The following is a 4,984-nucleotide window of genomic DNA, read 5'->3' on the forward strand; positions in this document are numbered from 1 at the left end:
CTCTGAGCTCCAAAAATTAGGCAGCTGGGCCTGGTGAAAGACTAACATACCAATGAACCAAATCAGAAATATGGTGCCAACTTCCTCAAATTCCTCCCAATTTGATTCTCATACATCTACTGCAATATAAATTGATGACTTCCTGGGAGAGTCCATAATACCTGCAAATGAAAATCAAACACTCCTCACAATGCTCCTGTTCTCTGTGAATTTATTTTTTTGTAATAAAATGTGTAAGATTTAAAAAACATTTTCATTGGGCATCTGGGTGGCTCAGTGGGTTAAGCCTTTGCCTCCGGCTCAGGTTGTGATCTCAGGGTCCTGCGATAGAGCCCCGTATCAGGCTCTCTGCTCAGTGGGGAGCCTGCTCCCCACCCCCCGCCTGCTTGTGATCTCTGTCTGTCAAATAAATAAATAAAATCTTAAAAAATATATTTTTATTGAGGGGCAATAAACATATGATGTTATATTAGTTCAGATGTGTATTTTTTTTAAGATTTTATTTTTGTAAAGTAACCTCTACACCCAATGTGGGCATAAAACCCACAACCCCGAGATTAATAGTCACTGACTCACTCTACTGACTGAGCTGGCCAGGCACCCCTAAATGTGTGTTTTAAGGAGCAGCAGCAGACCACATCCCTCTCCTTCAGACCAGCCCACTTGACAGCTTCTCTGCCTACACTCACTGTCAAAGGAAACCAGATAATGCTGTAGCATCATGATGTGTTTTATTATTTCAATTCTGAACTTCCAACAAGCCCCCACAAGAGATTGTCCAGTTTGGAAAAGAAAAAAGAAAACCAAAGTAAGCATGAGAACCAATAAGAAGTAGGAAACACTTCATTTTAAATCCAGGGTGGCAGAATTGAAGTATAGGAGCCAGGCTTTGTAATGTTATCTGTGTGTATTGGTTAGAATTCCACGTCAACTGTTAGAAGAAAGGACAAAATAACAGTAGCTTAAACAAAGTAACAGTTGGTATGTTAGCAGTCCAGAAATAATTCACTGGCCTCATGCTATTGGTGACAAGCCTCCTTTGTCTTGTGGTTTATAGCTCCTCCCACTAAGGCTGCATTCCAGGGACAGAGAAGGGGAGAGGAGGAGGAGGAGGGGGGGGAGGGGGAGGGGGAGGAGGAGGAGGGGGAGGGGGAGGGGGAGGAGGAGGAGGGGGAGGAGGGGGAGGGGGAGGAGGAGGAGGGGGGGAGGAGGAGGAGGGGGAGGAGGGGGAGGGGGAGGAGGGGGAGGGGGAGGAGGGGGAGGAGGAGGAGGAGGAGGAGGAGGAGGAAGTCTTCTTTTCCATTTTACAGAAATCTTAAGTTTTTTTTTCAAGGAACTATTCTCTATTATCTTCCTGTCCCATTGGTTGCTACATTTTGTTGTCTGGGCTGGTTCTTCGTTTCAACATTTTTCTTTTGAAGGCCCTTAGAACTCAGTCCTTGTTCCTTTGCTTCCCGCCCCCCTCTTCCTCCCCCATGCCCTCCTTTCATAGATTCATGGCTTTAGGTACCATCTTCATGCCAACGACTCTCACATGTATATCTCCAACCCAGAACTTTCTCCTGAATTCCAGACTTACATCAAGTTACTTCCTTCACATCTCCACTTGGATGTCTAGTGGACATCTTATATTACTGCTCATCGCCTCCTGCAAACCTGCTTCACCCATAGCCTTCCTAGTTGATGGCAGCCTAGTTCCCATTCTCAGTGAAGGCAACTTCTTCCTTATAGTTGCTCAGACCATAAACTGGAGTCATCTTTGACTCCTTTTTCTCACACCCGAACTCCAGTTCATGAAGAAGTTCTGATGGTCCCACTTTATTCCTTTTTAAAGATTTTATTTATTTAAAGAGAAAGAGAGTACAAGCAGGGAGAGTGGCAGGCAGAAGGAGAAGCAGGCTCCCCACTGAGCAGGGAGCCCCATACAGGACTTGATCCCAGGACTCTGGGATCATGACTTGAGCTGAAGGCAGACACTTAACCAGCTGAGCCACCCAGCTCTCCCTCCACTTCCCAGAATCTGACAATTTCTCAATACCTCCACTTCAGCACCCTAGCCTGAGCCACCATCAACTTTGGCCTACATTTTTTAAGAGTGGCTTAAAATTACAGTATTTATTATGCTCACAGATTCTGTGGGGGTAATAATGCAGACAGGGTTTGTCTCTGCTCCTTGACATATTAGATTCCAGGCTGTGGCTGGAATCATGTGAACTCCAGTTCTCACACATCTGGAGCTTGATTCTGGCTGCTGTCTCCTGGACTTCAGTTCCTCTCCTCTTGGCTCTTCCACACGGTCTATGGGCTATGTTGGACTTCTCAGCAGGGAAGTAGTATTCAAGCAGCTGATGGTCAGTTCTTTCCACTCCTTAGATATTTAGACTTCAGAGTCAGATTATTCACTGGACATCTCTCTTCTCCATGTTTCATCATTAATGTTTATAGTATTCAGTATTTATGGTTTCTAGAACACAGTTTTCATCCTGCAAGGATTTCAGCTTTGGAGTGTCCTTCACCCAAGTTTCAAATGTCTGGCTGACTCCATCCTGAAGAGGAGTGAGGAGAAGAAGCACTCTCTCCTGCAAAGTGAATCAATGGCATATGCCATCTAGAAGCTAGATTGCAGGCATCTTAAAAAAGGGCATAACTCAGGGACGCCTGGGTGGCTCAGTTGGTTGGGCGGCTGCCTTCGGCTCAGGTCATGATCCCAGCGTCCTGGGATCGAGTCCCACATCGGGCTCCTTGCTCTGCAGGGAGCCTGCTTCTCCCTCTGCCACTCTGTCTGCCTGTGCTCACTCTCTCTCTCTCTCTGACAAATAAATAAATAAAAAATCTTTAAAAAAAAAAAAAAAAAGGGCATAACTCAGGAACAGCCAGATGAAAGAGATACGTGGGGCAAGGTATGTGGGAAGGGGCGTGGAGCTTCCATGCCCTCTCCAAGTGCATCACTCTCCCTGAATCTCCACATGTTCACCATCCCAAGTGCTCCAACTCTGACCTACATTATCCTGTCTATAAACAAGATTTGCATTGCATAACAATTTACAGAGTTGTGAAAGATGTTCCTTGGAATCTGAATCAGATACCGCAGAGGAGCCTCTAGGCAGTCTCTCTGGAGCAGGTACAGGTTGCCAGGGAAGCATAACCTTCCCCTACCTACACTGCGTAATCTTTTTGTACCCTTTATGCCATATCTATCAATTGTACTAAAGCACAGCTTGTACTTCTCCCAGTTCCTACAAAGTACTTAATGAGTCCAAGTGAACTCCCACATCAATTATAAACTCTTCCAGCCTTTCAAGATCCTCTTTAATTCAGCACCACTCTCTTTTATAACCACCTTTCATTCCAGGCAGGCCTGATCCTCATACCCCAAGCCAAGCCAACACCCTCCCTCATACGTCTCCATATTTTCATGGCCTCCTCAATCATCTATATCCTTCTCAGTCTACTGGATCATTGCAAGCTTTTTTTTTTTTTTTTTGGTTTTGCGTTTATTATCTAAAGACCACAAGTGAGACCTATCCTATTCTTCAATTATCAAATCTATATCCACTAGACCTTGATCATGCTTTCATTCAAACATTATGTGAACACCTTGTGTATGTGCCAGACACCCACACATGGAACATTATCAAAGTTTCTGGATGGTGTGCCATCAAAGTCTTAGTCAAGCTGAGAAGGGGACAGAAGGAATTGGGGCATAGGCATATATCATGAAAGACTGTCTCTTTTTATCTCTTACACTCATGATATATCTTGCTTCTATTACATAATAAAGTCCTTGAGGCCATGGACATTTAAATCCATAGTTTCTAACAAAGAACTTAGGGAACACTTTGTAACCTTAAGGTTTGATCAATCTTACACCCCAAAGTGGTCAATAATACTGTTTGGTAAGGACAAGAGTTATTGGGAGGCTGTGACATTTATTTCTCCCTTACCCCATTAAGTATATGAAGATGTAAATGCTGTGGTCCTTGAAGCACACTGTGCAGTTGGTGTATCCCCACCACCTCCCTGTGCCCTAAACTAAAATCAAAGATCCAGCTAAAATTAGGATCAGACACTGGTGTAATATTAAGGATAGCTTCCCTAATGCCTTCCTCTGTGTGCTTACCAATGTTCTCAGCGTTGCATTCAACCATGTACTTAAAAAAAAAAAGATTTTATTTATTCACTTTTAGAGAGAGAGCGAGCGAGCGAGAATGCACTAGCAGGAGCTAAGGGAAGGGCAGAAAGGGAGGGAGGACAAGCAGACTGGGCTGAAAGCAGAGACAAGGTGAGGCTGACCTCTTGACCCAAGATCAAGACTAGAGCCGCAATCCAGAGTAGGACACTTAACCGACTGAGCCACCCAGGTGCCCCCAACCATGTAATTTTTTTGCAATAAAAAATTTAAGACCTTTTTTTAAAAAAGGAAACTTGTGTTAAAACATTGAGCACTATTCACAAGGATCCTATTTTCCAAAGCAATACTTAGGGTGTCTTACATTATAACACCCCCGGACGACATGCAAGTTCAAAATATTTCCAAAGAAGGATACGAATAAAAAAAACTCGATAGGAGAGCCTTTAATACCTGGTTAGACCTCTACAGTAAAACCCCACGTCTCCTACCTCTCCCGGGTTTCCCGGAGCCCCACCTCCATTCCCGCCCCTCGCCCTACGGCGTAATCGAGACTCCGCCCGCCTCTTAGCTCCGGCCGGCACCAGGACCGGCAGGCTGGCACGCCCCTGAGCCTGCGCCAGGTCCGCGCGTCCATCCCAGCACCGCCCAGTATGCGGGCGCGCGCCTTCCCGCACCGCCCCCGGACATCTGCCCCGCCCCCAGGCGCCCTCCGCTCGGTCCAGCCCAAGCTCGTCCGCGTGCAAGCCAGACCGTACCCAAAAGCCACGCCCCTCGTGGCCTCCAGCCACGTCCCTGACGCCTGCCGGCCTCTCCCTGGCTCCTTGCCTCCACCCCACCGGGCGCGCGCACGCT

Source organism: Martes martes (assembly GCF_963455335.1).
Source record: "Martes martes genome assembly, chromosome: 2".
Taxonomy (NCBI): domain Eukaryota; kingdom Metazoa; phylum Chordata; class Mammalia; order Carnivora; family Mustelidae; genus Martes; species Martes martes.